The sequence below is a fragment of the Bos taurus genome, chromosome 10 (genome assembly GCF_002263795.3).
Source record: "Bos taurus isolate L1 Dominette 01449 registration number 42190680 breed Hereford chromosome 10, ARS-UCD2.0, whole genome shotgun sequence".
NCBI lineage: Eukaryota > Metazoa > Chordata > Mammalia > Artiodactyla > Bovidae > Bos > Bos taurus.
The window spans coordinates 9,894,874-9,911,751 of NC_037337.1; the positions used below are offsets into that span (position 1 = coordinate 9,894,874).

The following is a 16,878-nucleotide window of genomic DNA, read 5'->3' on the forward strand; positions in this document are numbered from 1 at the left end:
ATAATATTGTACAGTAACTATACTTCAATAACAAACATACACATGCTGCTGCTGCTGCTAAGTCACTTCAGTCGTGTCCGACTCTGTGCGACCCCATAGACGGCAGCCACCAGGCTCCCCCATCCCTGGGATTCTCCAGGCAAGAACACTGGAGTGGGTTGCCATTTCCTTCTCCAATGCATGAAAGTGAGAAGTGAAAGTGAAGTAGCTCAGTCGTGTCCGACTCTTAGCGATCCCATGGACTGCAGCCCACCAGGCTCCTCCATCCATGGTATTTTCCAGGCAAGAGTACTGGAGTGGGGTGCCATTGCCTTCTCCGAAACATAGACATATGTACACATAAATACAGCTGATTCTCCCACACAGTTTAGGATGAGAATCACCAATCTCAAGCCTTGCTATCTGAGGGCACCACATCTGATTATATATTCTAAATTCTTGATTTTTTTTTGTAGAACAAAAAGATGAGGGCTAAGTTTTTAGGATATTTATGTAATGAGCCCATGTATAATTCTATAAGACTTCCTTTCCTTCTTGAAAGGAAGGAAACTTCATTCATCCTTTTGATGAAGGATATTGATAACTTCCTACATCCATTTCTTTTATATGCCCTTGAATAAGTACCTTGAACACAAACTTTTAGCATATGATACAATTTCTTCCATAAAGGTGTGTGCAACAAAGTGAGCTATGGGGTGGGGGAAATGTTTTCTATATTCAAAACAGTTTTCAGCAATATCAACTGTATAATCATCACAATCTTTGCAGAATAAATAATGGCCAAATAAAACTCATTAAATGTTCATGGGATTGATCACTGTTATACCATGGTAACTTTTATCTTCTAACGTATCTATTGATATGTATTTATAGGTAATGCTACAATTATTGTGGTTTTTCATGATTCTTTTGGATATCACACTTTCCAAAAGTTTCATTTCCACACAAAGAAAGCACTAGAAAGCGGACAGTGTCAATTGCTTCCGTGTTTTACAGCCTCCCCTCCACCATTTCTGAACGCTTCACTGTTCATGTGAAGCCCTGCACTGTCTTTAAGAGCGTAGCCTTTCAGGGTCTGCATCTCAACTCCACAAGATTATATAAACTTGAGCCTTGTTTTTCTCTCTAGCAGGAGGTGGACAAAAGTACCTACTTACAAGGCTGTATAAGGATTAAGCAGGGAAACATATGCAAAGTGCTTGGGCTACATAGTGAGTACTGAAAGACTAGAGATCTCTTTAAGAAAATTAGAGATACCAAGGGAATATTTCCTGCAAAGATGGGCATAATAAAGGACAGAAATGGCATAGACCTAACAGAAGCAGAAGATATTAAGAAGAGGTGGCAAAAATACACAGAAGAACTATACAAAAAAGATCTTCACGACCCAGATAATCACTATGGTATGATCCCTCACCTAGAGCCAGACATCTTGGAATGCAAAGTCAAGTGGGCCTTTGGAAGTATGGCTACAAATAAAGCTAGTGGAGGTGATGGAATTCCAGTTGAGCTATTTCAAATCCTAAAAGATGATGCTGTGAAAGTGCTGCACTCAATATGGTAGCAAATTTGGAAAACTCAGTAGCAGCCACAGGACTGGAAAAGGTCAGTTTTCATTCGAATCCCAAAGAAGGGCAATGCCAAAGAATGCTCAAACTACCACACAATTGCACTCATTTCACATGCTAGCAGAGTAATGCTCAAAATTCTCCAAGCTAGGCTTCAACAGTATGTGAACCATGAACTTCTAGATGTTCAAGCTGGATTTAGAAAAGGCAGAGGAACTAGAGATCAAAATGCCAACATCTGTTGGATCACAGAAAAAGCAAGAGAATTCCAGGAAAACATATGCTTTATTGACTACACCAAAGCCTTTGACTGTGTGAATCACAACAAACTGTGGAAAATTCTTCAAGAGATGGGAATACCAGACCACCTGACCTGCCTCCCAAGAAATCTGTATGCAGGTCAGGAAGCAATAGTTAGAACTGGACATGGAACAACAGACTGGTTCCAAATCAGGAAAGGAGTACATTAGGGCTATATATTGTCACCCTGCTTATTTAACTTACCGAGAAACGCTGGGTTGGATGAAGCACAAGCTGGAATCAAGATTGCCGGGAGAAATATCAATAACCTCAGATATGCAGGTGACACCACCCTTATGGCAGAAACTGAAGAACTAAAGAGTCTCTTGATGAAAGTGAAAGAGGAGAGTGAAAAAGTTGGCTTAAAACTCAACATTCAGAAAACTAAGATCATGGCATCCGGTCCCATCACTTCATGGCAAATAGATGGGAAACTGTGGAAATAGTGAGAGACTTAATTTTGGGGGGCTCCAAAATCACTGCAGATGGTGACTGTAGCCATGAAATTAAAAGACGCTTGCTCCTTAGAAGAAAAGTTATGACCAACCTAAACAGCATATTAAATAGCAGAGACATTACTTTGCCAACAAAGGTCTTTCTAGTCAAAGCTATTGTTTTTCCAGTGGTCATGTATGGATGTGAGAGTTGGACTACAAAGAAAGCTGAGTGCTGAAGAATTGATGCTTTTGAACTGTGGTGTTAGAGAAGACTCTTGAGAGTCCCTTGGACTGTGAGGAGATCCAACCAGTCCATCCTAAAGGAAATCAGTCCTGGGTGTTCATTGGAAGGACTGATGCTAAAGCTGAAACTCCAATACTTTGGCCACCTGATGTGAAGAACTGACTCATTGGAAAAGATCCTGATGCTGGGAAAGACTGAAGGTAGGAAGAGAAGGGGACGACAGAGGATGAGATGGTTGGATAGCATCACCAACTCAATGGACATGGGTGTGAGTAAACTCTGGGAGTTGGTGATGGACAGGGAGGCCTGGCATGCTGTAGCCCATGGGATCGCAAAGAGTCGGACATGACTGAGTGACTGAACTGAACTGAATAAGCTGGTAGCTTAAAAACAATGACAACACCTTTTGTTGCAGAATTCAGATCCTGACTCTGTAAACATGGAAAGAATACAATCACAGATACAAGACTACAGCCTAGATAAGCTACATGAATAATATGTAAAACAATGGAACATTAATAATCCTATCTTTCCCTCTTTCTTGGCAAGAGTTCCCCTTAGAAATGCACTGATGTAGCTATAACTTCTTCCAAGTGAAAGTCTCTTTTGAGAAAAGCATCAGTGTCAAATACAGCCAAGTCACACAGTCCAGTCATGAACTGCATATAAAAAAGGATACATTGCAATTTGTTATCTAGGAATTTCCCCAATGTTTTGAATTAAGCATATGGTATAGTTTAGCTGTATGTGCAATATTATCTTCATTAAACTGTTGATTACATTTGCAAAATGTAAATCTATAAATAATGACTGATGATGTTAATGGAAAATGATTTTCCAGTAATCACACAAGTTCATGAAATGCCCTGATTTTATTATAGCAGGTGTTTTTATTAGGGCAAATGTTTGGGCTCCAGGCTGATAGGAATGAAACAGAGCCATCTAATCAGCGTCTTTAAGCTAGGCGCCTAGGGGACTGTTCAGAGTTCTTTCTTCCTGCACAGTGCTCACAACCTGCCCTAGCAGACGATGATGGTCACGGGTAAGTGCCGTGACAGGAAGATTTATGCAAAGACAAAGAGCTGTAACGTACCCACTGGTATGGCGCGTGTGCTCAGGCATGTCCGACTCTGTGATCCCATGGACTGTAGCCCCCCAGGCTCCTTTGTCCATGGGATTTTTCAGGCATGAATACTGGAGTGGGTTGCCATTTCCTCTTCCAGAGGATATTCCTGACTCAGGGATTGATCCAGGATCTCCTGCATTGGCAGGTGGATTCTTTACTACCGAGCCGCTCAGGAATGAAGAGTGGAGGTTGTTCCGGCCAAGTTCGTTTGAATAATAGTAGCTAGAATTTAGAGAGCATTTATTGTGTGCTTCACACCAGTGCAAATGTTTTGCGTGTACTATCTCATTTAATCTTCTACATTATGACAGACACAACCTTGGCACAGAGCAGTTGAGTGACTTACCAGATCATGTGTTTGGGCCAGTGACGGAACTGGGTTTGGAACTCAGGAAAACTCCTGAATTCCCCACTCAGAGCCAGTATGCTAAATTGTCTCCTCCATCAAATGTAGACATGGACTCAGTATCTTTTTAAATATATTACATTTCCATTCATTCAGCTTATTTTTAAGGATCCATTAACAAACATCTCTGTTTACTTCAAGTGCCTCTATTAACAAAAGAATTAATAATTTTTCTCCATCTTCTTCTCTTAAAGACTTATATACAATGGTATACAGTTGTCTCTGATGCCATTTCATTTAGAACAGTTCAGTCACTCAGTCATGTCCAACTCTTTGAGACCCCGTGAACTGCAGCACGCCAGGCCTCTCTGTCCATCACCAACTCCTGGAGTCCACCCAAACCCATGTCCATTGAGTCGGTGATGCCATCCAACCATCTCATCCTCTGTCATTCCCTTCTCCTCCTGCCCCCAATCTCAATCTTTCCCAGCATCAGGATCTTTTCCAATGAGTCAGCTCTTCACATCAGGTGGCCAAAGTATTGGAGTTTCAGCTTCAACATCAGTCCTTCCAATGAACACCCAGGACTGATCTCCTTTAGGATGGACTGGTTGGATCTCACAGTTCAAGGGACTCTCAAGAGAGTCCCATTCTCAAGACTCTCAATACCACAGTTCAAAAGCATCAATTCTTCAGCATTCAGCTTTCTTTATAGTCCAACTGTCACACCCATACTGGAGAAGGCAATGGCAGCCCACCCCAGTACTCTTGCCTGGAAAATCCCATGGATGGAGGACCCTGGTAGGCTGCAGTCCATGGGGTCGCTAGGAGTTGGACACGACTCAGCAACTTCACTTTCACTTTTCACTTTCATCATTGGAGAAGGAAATGGCAACCCACTCTAGTGTTCTTGCCTGGAGAATCCCAGGGATGGGGGAGCCTGGTGGGCTGCCATCTTTGGGGTCACACAGAGTCAGACACAACTGAAGCGACTTAGCAGCAGCAGCACATCCATACATGACCACTGGAAAAACCATAGCCTTGACTAGACGGACCTTTGTTGGCAAAGTAATGTCTCTGCTTTTTAATATGCTGTCTAGGTTGGTCATAACTTTCCTTCCAAGGAGAAAGCGTCTTTTAATTTCATGGCTGCAGTCACCTATCTGCAGTGATTTTGGAGCCCAGAACAATTCAAGGGCAGGCAGCTGCGATGGTGCATAAGTGCGGCCGGGAGGAGCTACCCCACGTCTGAGGTAAGGAGCAGCAGCTGCGCCTTGCTGGAGCAGCCGTGAAGAGAGACCCCACGTCCAAGGTAAGAGAAACCCAAGTAGAGGTAGGCACTGAGAAAGGGCATCAGAGGGCAGACAGACAGAAACCACAGTCACAGACAACAGGCCAATCAGATCACATGGACCACAGCCTTGTCTAACTCAGTGAAACTAAGCCATGCCCTGTGGGGCTACCCAAGACGGGCGGGTCATGGTGGAGAGGTCTGACAGAATGTGGTCCACTGGAGAAGGGAATGGCAAACCACTTCAGTATTCTTGCCTTGAGAACCCCGTGAACAGTATGAAAAGGCAAAATGATAGGATACTGAAAGCGGAACTCCCCAGGTCGGTAGGTGCCCAATATGCTACTGGAGATCAGTGGAGAAATAACTCCAGAAAGAATGAAGGGATGGAGCCAAAACAAAAACAATACCCAGTTGTGGATGTGACTGGTGATAGAAGCAAGGTCCGATGCTGTAAAGAGCAATATTGCATAGGAACCTGGAATGTCAGGGCCATGAATCACAGCAAATTGGAAGTGGTCAAACAGGAGATGGCAAGAGTGAATGTTGACATTCTAGGAATCATTGAACTAAGATGGACTGGAATGGATGAATTTAACTCAGAGGACCATTACATCTCTTCAGCCCTGGCGTGAGTGAAAATCCCCTCAGGACTTTGGCATCTGGTCTTCTCTTTAGTTTCCTACTACTGTGGGCAGGAATCCCTTAGAAGAAATGGAGTAGCTATCATGGTCAACAAGAGTCCAAAATGCAGTACTTGGATGCAATCTCAAAAGCAACAGAACGATCTCTGTTCGTTTCCAAGGCAAACCATTCAATATCATGGTGATCCAAGTCTATGCCCCGACCAGTAACACCATTTCATTATTCAATTTTAATTTACCCAAATTTCATGTTTTCTGGGTTAGTTTTTTTTTTTTTTAATGGGGCAAGGATACACTGATCAGTAACTAGTTTCCAATATGCTATAAATATTTTCTAAAAGTCTACAGTTTCAGACACTGAGATCACAGCACTGTCCATTTATAAATAGAGTTTCCAGTTTTTGACTTTCATTTTCCAACTAGTTGAAGGGTTGGGCAGTAAAACATTTCCCATAAATAAATGAAGTGCTATGATATTCTACACTTCTTTTACCACTAGCTGCTGACCATCTGTCATAGCAAAGACACACCCTGGAGGACAATCTCAAATTTTTAGAAACAGAAATAGCCATGGCAATATTTCCAGACATGAATTTTTGAAAAAAAAAAAATTATTGATAAAAAATCCAAGAAACGCCCACAGATTATCTTCCATCCTGTTAACGTTCTGTAAGAATTATCATCATCCTTACTATCTTCCCCTAAAGCTACTGAGTTGTTATTGATACTATGTTCCAGGCTCCTTGCTGTTTCAAACATATTCTTTCACTACGTCCTCAGGTAAAGTGTCTATGAAGTGGGCATCACTAATGTTACATTTTACACACAAGGAAACTGATGCTTGGAGGCATAAAGTAACTTGCCCAAGATCACACAAATAATAAATGGCAAAGACCAGATCTAACCACAGAGTCCACATTTTCAACCGTTACACTAGTGACATTACTCCCAGGATATATTTTCTTTGTTATGTGGGTGACGGTGATATTGGGTTTGTGTAAATTCCATGCTCCTTTAAAAGCCATCTTAACATGCAAATGTTACCATGAATAAAGTGTTTAGCCATGGAAATCAAAACATTTTGACTAAGATTGGTGAGGAAATAGGTAACTTAAATCCACCTGATGTAGAGTTTTATATGAGAGAAATTTTTCATGTACACCTTTAAGGAATCATTAAATATTAAAGTAGGCTACACTAAAAGATACAATATTATTCACAATAACTGAGTCATACCTTTATTACAATCTTTTCCTATTCATTATTAAAAAATAATTGGTAGGACTTCCAGGTTAGTATCAGGGCAAATCAGCAGAACCTAATATCCCTTTTTTCCCAATTTCCATTATAATACCCGTGAAGAATTACAAAAAGAGGAAAACTGGCAACAGTGTTGGAAACTAAAGAGAAGACCAGATGCCAAAGTCCTGAGGGGATTTTCACTCATGCCAGGGCTGAAGAGATTAACAGCATATTCCTGGATTCTAATGGAAGAATTAAAACCTGGTCCCAAAGAAAGCAGAAAAAGATGGATTCACTTTGTCTATGTCTAGCTACGGAACTCAAAGTGAAGTGAAAGTCGCTCAGTCGTGTCCAGCTCTCTGAGACCCCCTGGACTATACAGCCCATGGAATTCTCGAGGCCAGAACACTGGAGTGGGTAGCCTTTCCCTTCTTCAGGGGATCTTCCCAACCCAGGGATCAAACCCAGGTCTCCCTCATTGCAGGTGGATTCTTCACCAGCTGAGCCACCAGGAAAGCCCAAGAATACTGGACTGAGTAGCCTATCCCTTCTCCAGCCGATCTTCCTGACCCAGGAATCGAACCGGGTTCTCTTGCATTGCAGGCAGATTCTTTACCAACCAAGCTATGAGGGAAGACCAAAACTTAGGCCTTAGAGGTCACACTGAACAAAAGTGGGCAGGGATCTCTCATCAGCTGGCTTCAGAGTTGAACCAGCACACCTTTCGTCCCTCACCACTGGTTTCTTCCCTCTCCTGTCCCTCCAGGCAGCAAATGCAAGACCAACCTGGGAGGGAACAGAAGAAATTAGGCAGCTAGGTCACACCCTAGAATGTGATGCAGCCGAACAGAAAATGTCTGAGATAACCCCAGAGCACTGCATAACTATGGACATAGAGAAGAAGCTCTTTTGTCAGAGAGGGAGAAGTAGGAAGTCAAAAAATACTGCATCACTTCTTAAACATTTTGCGTCAACCGAACAAATACATACATGCATACATGTGATATATATATGTATACACACACACATATATATAGATGTATATTCACTTGACTGAAGTGACTAGATATACATAGACTTTGAATGCAGAGCTACTGGTTGGTAGCTCATCTTTACTTTATAAGCCATTTTATAAGCTTCATTTCCAGTTTCCAGGCCCATTTTTCTTACACTGGAGCAAGAGCCAAAGAACGTGTGAATTTCCAGATTTCCATAGGATATTGGTGGCCATCTACATTTGAATTTCTCCACACATTACTCTTAAAAGACATACTGAAAAGGAAAGAAAGTAAAATTACCCAACACTCAAGCCTACAACATAAGCAGGAGACAGAACATGTTTAAACCTTGATGGACATGAGGAAATAGCCATCTAAGCCCTGGAGGGTCAGTGCTGGTTCCCACCTAGGGAAGGGGTCAGGGATTGTGCCCAACAGGGTGCAGGGGTCTAAGAGGGGAAGGGACTCAGGTTGTATCTGACAAACCCAGAAAGAGAGGCCCCCGCACTGAGTGACCAACACCAAAAACTCTGAAACTAAAGACCTCAATGTACCCCACTGTGCATATGGGAAAGTGACTCAGTTTGGTCACCTTTGAGACTTATCTAGTAAAAATCTTCAACTTTAAATAATACTAGTGATAACAAAAACCTTTCAGACCTCTAGGCAAAAGGACCAACTCACTTGCAAATGAAATGAGATCCAGGTAACATGAAAGTTATCAACAGGGGCATACAGAACAAGTATACAGTAGGGTAACACTGTCAAGAAGCTCAAGGAAAAAAAGTATATGAGACAAGGAGCTTATATCAGTTCAACTGTTTCAGTATCATCAAGGCTGTAGGAATGGCTTCAATATCAAGGCAGAAATTCAAAGAATCCTGAGAAATCTATTAACAAATGAATTCCTCCAACTCAGAGATAATTGAGAACACTTTAGGAATGGACAAGTGTTTAGCACAGAATATATTATTATAGATCTAAGACAAAAGCAAAATTGTGGACAAGGGTAGAAAAACAGCATTATAATATTATATGCTCAAAGTAGAAATAATACAACTAAAAATAGCACTGAAAGAGAAAGGTAAGACAATGGGTAGAATTGAATAACTTGTTGATGTTCTTACAGGTAATAAGTAGAAGTCAAAGACAACATTTAAAGCTGACAAACCAAATAGCAGAACCTAAAAAGTGACTAAGAGAATTACATAAATATATTAATATAATGATGCCACTGGAATAAACCATACATTGCTCTAATCAAACATAAAAAAATAATATAAAATAACAGAGCTAAGAAAAGTATAGTTAATACTTTTCTTAATATATATATTAAAACTCATTTACTGAAGTAAAATATTTTCTGGTTGGATCACAAAAAAAAAAAAACCTAATATTATACCTAACAACTACAAAATACACATTCTTTTCAACACTACCTGGCACAGGTTCCAAGAAAGTGAGGCAAGTCTCAAATTTAAAAGGACTGAAATAATAAAATGTATGTCCTCTGACAACAATACGATTAAACTAGAAATCAATAATCTAACAGAGAAAATCTGAAAATTTGGAAAATAAATGGGTCTAAACACACGGATCAAAGAAGAAATCATTTGCACCATTTCCACCATTATTCTTAACAATGATTTTGACATAAATTCCACCTTGTCAGATATACCAAGATTGTAATCTTAGCTTTTCTGTTATCAGGTAAACCTGGTACACTTTGCTGTAATGGTACTTATCAGAAGACAATAAAGCAATGTCTATAGAGTAATGAGGAGAACACATTTGACAATAATTCCTTGTCAAAGGAACCCACTCTAGGACTCTTGCCTGGAAAATCCCATGGATGGAGGAGCCTGGAAGGCTGCAGTCCATGGGGTCGCAAGGAGTCGGACACAACTGAGCGACTTCACTTCCACTTTTCACTTTCATGCATTGGAGAAGGAAATGGCAACCCACTCCAGTGTTCTTGCCTGGAGAATCCCAGGGACGGGGGAGCCTGGTGGGCTGCCATCTCTGGGGTCGCACAGAGTTGGACACGACTGAAGCGACTTAGCAGCAGCAGCAGCAGCAGCTTTGTCAAATTATTACTTATGTTTGAAGGTAGCAGAAAGATATTCTTCCATATATGAAGATTTTTTTTAAAAACCTTATCATTTATGTACCTCTATGAAAATTACTTTAAAGTATTAACCAAATAAATGAAAAGATCAATTAAAATTAGGAACTGAGAATGTGAAAATTAAGGAATATTTGTAATCTAAAAAGTAATTAACTTATAGATCAATATACATAATTTCTCTATATATGATTACAAAGGTTTATAAAGAAGAAAAACTCTCTGGAAGAGTTATAAGACTTAGAATATTATGTTTCAGAAAGCTGGTTCTACGATCCCAGATTGACTTGAAAAGCATTTGAAAGTAGAAAATAAACAGGATAGTAAAATATTCTTTGGGTATTTCTGTTTCTAGCCAAGATGGAGTAACAGGCAGACTGGACCTACCCTCCTACCTAAAACAAGCTAAAGAGAAACAGAACATATGAAACAACAGTTTTCAAAAGATGAGCTATCAGGCAAAGGACAGGAAACACAGGAATTCTTATCACTGTCCTCACTTATTACCATGAGAATGGTAAGATTCCAGGCCTGCTGTAGGGGTGGGGAATTGAGGCATAGCCCCATGGACTCCCTGACTTGAGAGCTGAGGTGCCAGGGAGACCCTAGAGTTGACAGGATAGAGTACCAGAGAAGAGAAAGCTGCACAGAGAGCCTTGGAGGTTTGTAGAAAGTCCCTTAGAATATTTAGCTGAGCACTGATCAGACGTATGCGAGAGAACTACCCCAAACTAGGGAAAGAACTACCTGAAAGGATGAAAGGAACCAGTGCCCAGCACTCACATAGGGTTAGAAATAGTTATATCTACTCCCATCTGCCAGACTGGAAAAACTTAAAATCAAAGGGCATTTGGTAGATAACTCGGAAGGTTTTGACTCATCAGTGAAGACTATTGTCCACGACCGAACACTGACATGGACCTAATGCCTAATAAACTATAAATGCAATATCCTGAAGGCTCCAAGTATCCTCAACTGCATTTCAGTACAAATCAAGAAGATTCATAACAATAAATAAATATCCAAGAAAGTAAAATTTACAATGTCTGGCATCAAATCAAAGATTAAAAGTCAGGGAAACGAGACCCACAATGAGGTGACTGACTAATCACTACCAACCTAGAACTGACATAGCTGTTGGAATTAGCAGAGGACATTAAAACAGTTATTAAAACTATATTCTATATGTTTAGAAAGTTGGATTAAAAAAGATATAAAAGATCCAAGCTGGACTTCTAAAGTGAAAACTTGCAACATGTGAGATGAAAACCAGAATGGATAGAGGCAAAACATTCTCAGACATAAATCGCAGGAATATTTTCTTAGATCAGTCTTCCAAGGCAAAAGAAAGAAGAGCAAAAATAAACACATGGGCACTAATCAAACTTAAAAGCAAAGGAAATCATCAACAAAATGAAAAGACAATCTACCAAATGGGAGAAAATATTTGCACATGATGCAACTGATGAGGAGTTAATACCCAAAACATACAAACAGCTCATACAAATCAATATCAAAAACAAATAACCCAATCAAAAAACAAGCACAAGAACTAAATAGATATTTCTCCAAAGAAGACAGATGGCCAATAGGCACATGAAAAGATGTCAACATCAGTAATTACTAGAGAAGTGCAAATCAAAATACAATGAGGTATCACCTCACATCGGTCAGAATGGCCATCATCAAAATTCTACAAACAATAAGTGCTGGTTCCTTTTTCTAGGAACCCTTCTACACTGTTGGTGGGAAAATAAGTTGTTGCAGTCACTGTGGAGAATAATATTGAGGTTCCCTAAGAAGCTAAAAATAGGGTTATCCTATGATTCAGCAATCCCACTCCTGGGCATATATCCTAAAAAGATGGAAACTCTAAATCAAAAAGATACAGTGTTTACAGCAGCACTCTTACAGTAGCCAAGACATGGAAACAACCTAAGTGGCCGCCAACTGACGATTGGTTTAAAAATATGCGGTAATGTATGCAATGGAATATTAGTCATAAAAAAGAATGAAATATTGCCTTTTGCAGCAATATGGATGGATCCAGAGAATATCATACTAAGTGAAGTAAGTCAGACAGAGAAAGACAAATATTATATTACTTATACGTGGAATCTAAAAAATAATACAAATGAATCCATATACAAAACAGAAGCAGACTCACAGACACAGAAAACAAATTTATGGTTACCAAAGGGGAAGGGAGGAGGTGAAGGATAAATTAGGAGTACAGGATTAACAGATGCAAATTGCTCTACATAAAATAGGTGAGCAATGAGGACTTACTGCATAGCACAGGGAACTATATTCAATAACTTGTGTAATGGAAGCTATAATGGAAAATAATCTGAAAAATGTGTATATATAACTTTGACACCAGAAATTAACACAATATTGTAAATCAACTATATTTTAATACAAATAATTGATACTATAAATTATGAATATTTTTAATTGCACAGTTGACTGTAAGACTATTGATGATTAATATAAGATTCAAAAATATTAAGCTAATAACTTGCATTCAAATTTTTTAAATATACAGAATTCATGACTCCTTTAAAAGACATACATCCAAGGACATATTCATTAGGAAGAAAAGGCAATCTACAGAATAGGAGAAAATATCTGCTAACAATATATATAACAAGGAGTTAATATCCAGAATGTATAAAGAACTTCTACAACTCAATAGTAACAACAACAAAAATCTCATTTAAAAATCGATGAAGGATTCAAGTAGATATCTCTCCAAGGAAGATACACAAATGATCTGCAAACACATGGACGATACTCAATATCACTAAATACAAGGGAGATGCAAATCAAAGTCACAATGAGATATCACTTCACACCCATCAGGATGGCGCATAGCAGATTTTCTTTAAGGGAGGGAAAGAATCAGTGCTGGTGAGGATGAGGAGAAACTGGAACTCTTGTACACTGTCAGAATATGAAATGGTACCACTACTACGGAAAACAGTACAGCAGCTCTTCAAAAACTTAGAAGCAGAATTACCACATGGTACAGCAATGTCACTTCTATGTATATAACCCAAAGAATTGAGAGCAGGGTCTCAAAGAGATATTTGTACACCTATGCTCAGAGCAGCATCATTCACAAAAGCCAAAGGGGGAACAACACAACTGGCCAACACTGGATGTATGGAAAATCAAAATGTGGTGGGATATTCACCAGCCTTTAGAAAGGAAGGAAATTCTTATACATGCTATATGAATGGACTCTGAGGATATTATGGTAAAGGAAACAAGCCAGTCACAAAACCACAGATACTGTAGAATTTCACCTGTATGAAGTATCTACAGTAGTCACATTTATAGGGACAGGAAGTAGAAGGGTGGTTGCCAGGGGCTGGGGAGAGGGGGAGGTAGAAAATTGTTGTTTAATGTATATATAGTTTTAGTTTTGCAAGATAAAAAAGTTTCTGGATATTAGTTATATAACAATGTGAATACACGTAACACTACTGAACTGTACACTTAAAAATGGTTAAGATAGTAAATTTTGTTATGTGTATTTATCACATTTAAAAATAAATTTTCAAAAAAGAAAAATATGTTGGGCAGACTTAACAGAAGAGTAAGAATTAAGAAAAAAATTAATAAACTTGAAGGCATACTAACAGAATCTATCCAAAATGGAATATATAGAGAAAAAATAATTACAAAAAAACAAACAAAAAGAAAAGAGCATCAACCAGCAGGGGGAAGATTTAGGTGAGAAGACAAATACCTCCACTCTTCCCAAATTAATGTTCATGGTTAATCTCATTTATTTTTTTGTGATTGAGGCTATACAATTTACATTACATAATCATTACCCATTCATGCATCATTGTATTATAAGATATATTTTAAAATCCTGCTTTTTCTTTTTTTAAAGTGATTTACTTTAAAACATCACTTAATAATCCCTATGAGATATTCATGGACCTAAGGAGCCTTTGACTCATCTCAATTTATTTTTAAATTTTTTTGCCATGGGGCACATGAGATCTTACTTTCCTGACCAGGGATCAAACCTGTGCCCCTTGCACTAGCAGTGTGGAGTCTTAACCACTCGACCACCAGGGAGAAGTGAGACTTGTCAAGGAGATTTTGTAAAGGAAATATAATGGGGAGGGGAACAGCTCTTTCTGCCAGGTATATAAATATACTCTAAAAGTTGTATTAATAGAAGATTACAGATTACAACAGTCAGGTGCTAACATAAGAACAGATAACTCAGTGGATTAATACAGATGGCACCCAGACAGATCATAGCACTAATAAGAACATAAAGTGGTACCACAAATCAGTGAAAAGGGAAATATTCAATAATAATAACAATGAAGTTATTATTCAGTAATAACTACTCAAAAATCAGTCTGAGTTGTCTTAATATTTTAAATAAAGCATCGTTTTAGTTTGGGACTTCCCTGGTGGCTCAGACGGTAAAGCGTCTGTCTATAATGTGGGAGACCCGGGTTCAATCCCTGGGTTGGGAAGATCCCCTGGAGAAGGAAATGGCAATCCACTCCAGTACTACTGCCTGGAAAATCCCATGGACAGAGGAGCCTGGTAGGCTACAGTCCATGGGGTCGCAAAGAGTCAGACACGACTGAGCGACGTTCTTAAACTTTGGCTCATTAAGTATCACAACTGCTTTAGGCCTCATGGTATCTGTGAAAATGGGATGAAAAGTGACTTATCTTTCCTTCAACATTTCTCTTAAAATTGAATCCATGAGGTGGGGAAAGTCTTTATAGTTTCATAGTAAGTTTTTAAGATATTTCACATTATCAGATAATATTTGATTGTCACCACCCTTATAATAATAAGGGGCTTCCCTTGTGGCTCAGATGGTCAAGAATCTGCCTGCAGTGTGGGATGGAACCCAGTTCGATCCCCGGGTTGGGAAAATTATTATAACATCTAGATCAGTTTCCCACTGATCAGAAAGGAAAAACATTCCTTCCATTATGATTAGGGGTTCTGCTTACGTTTACGTAAGTTTAATGAAACATAAAATAAGTTCAAAAACCCTTTGAAAGGACTTGAAACAAACTATAGGTAGCTTATCAAGCTGAAAAACAGAGAAACCACAGAATCAGAAAGAACTTGGAGAGGTCATGTCCCCTACAATTGATAAACATGCAGTGTATCTTGAAACAGATGAAAAATAGAAGTCAAGGAACTCCTATTACAAAGACTGTCAGAATGTCACCCACTCCAAAACGGCAGTTTCTTCTAAAATTTAGTATTTTGAAGCAGACTCGAGAGGAATTGATAACTATGCAACTAAGGAAACTGGATGTTTTCAGATACCCGCCTCTGTTACTGCCATTACTGGCATTCCTCTTTCATCAGACCCTTTTGAAATTTTCAAAAACTATCATCATCTTGAAAATGGTATTTCCAAGTAAATGTCTTACTGAAAAAAAGTTCCAGAACTCTGGGCACAGACTGAGTGTCTCTGACATTTGGCTGTCCATTTGTTTTTACTGCTTTGGAAGAGATGCTCCCGACGTCAGTGAGACTGGATGCTTTCTGCCTTGGCAGGCGTGGGTGCCAAATGCTCCACCACCAGTACTGAATGAACGCTTGCCTAATGTTGTGAGAAGCATCCATTTTATCGGGACAGTGGGGGCTGAATCATTGTTTTCAGGATCTTTTTCATCCATAAATGGGAATAGGATGAGAGCAGCTCTTCACTTATGAAACAGACACTTAATGATACTGGGCAGAAGTTTTGCTTTTTTCCAAATAGAAAAGGAAAGCCACTCTCTCATGGTTTCACATACTGGGACAATACTGTTGGTGACAACATTCTGGTTACAGCCCTGCAGTCAACGGACATAATGCTGGAGGATGCAGAGCTCTCGTTCTCTTTAGGATGGGCCACGAGAAGTTCTCCTCTGATACTGAGGAAAGACCTTCTGAAATATGCATTTAAGGGTGGCCAAACTTCCAGTTCCTCTGCAAGCAGAAGTAAATACATGCCAAAGTCCTAAAGGTACTTCTGACCAAGATAATCTTAAGACTGAAATGTGGAATTCCACTGAAATGTGAAATGTGGATGGATAGTCCAAAATTTGGTAATATGGATGAACATCAATGACTTGGACTTTACTAAATATCATAACTTCTGTGACTCTTGGGACAGAGGAAATTACTCAAAATAAATTCAACTGTTTCTCAACTCAAACCTCATTTGGCCAAGTATGCCACAGAGTTTTGATTCCATTGGCTATTATGTGCTTTTACAGCCCAGGGCTTATGACACTTTAGCCACAAAACAATACAAAACAAAAAAATAAAAACTGATTGGGTGTCAAGGCTGACACATATGTTGTCATAGCAAAATGTCTCAAAACTTTCTCCTGCTTCTATAAGTCAAACTCCAGTAGCCTTCACAGTGAAAGCTGGCAGTAAGCTGAAGTTCAAGTTTTGTTTTGCTTGGAAATTTTTATTTCCTTTTTATCATAAAGTGACTATTAATTTTTGTATTAAAAATGAGTGAGAGGCAGAGGCTTTCAAAGAATGTTATATTT

General features: G+C 39.2%; 1 protein-coding gene across 1 annotated transcript in view; it reads right to left on the reverse strand.

Moving 5' to 3' along the window:
• The window catches only part of ARSB (arylsulfatase B), a 180,723-nt gene that overhangs the window by 71,665 nt on the left and 92,180 nt on the right, over window positions 1-16,878 (reverse strand).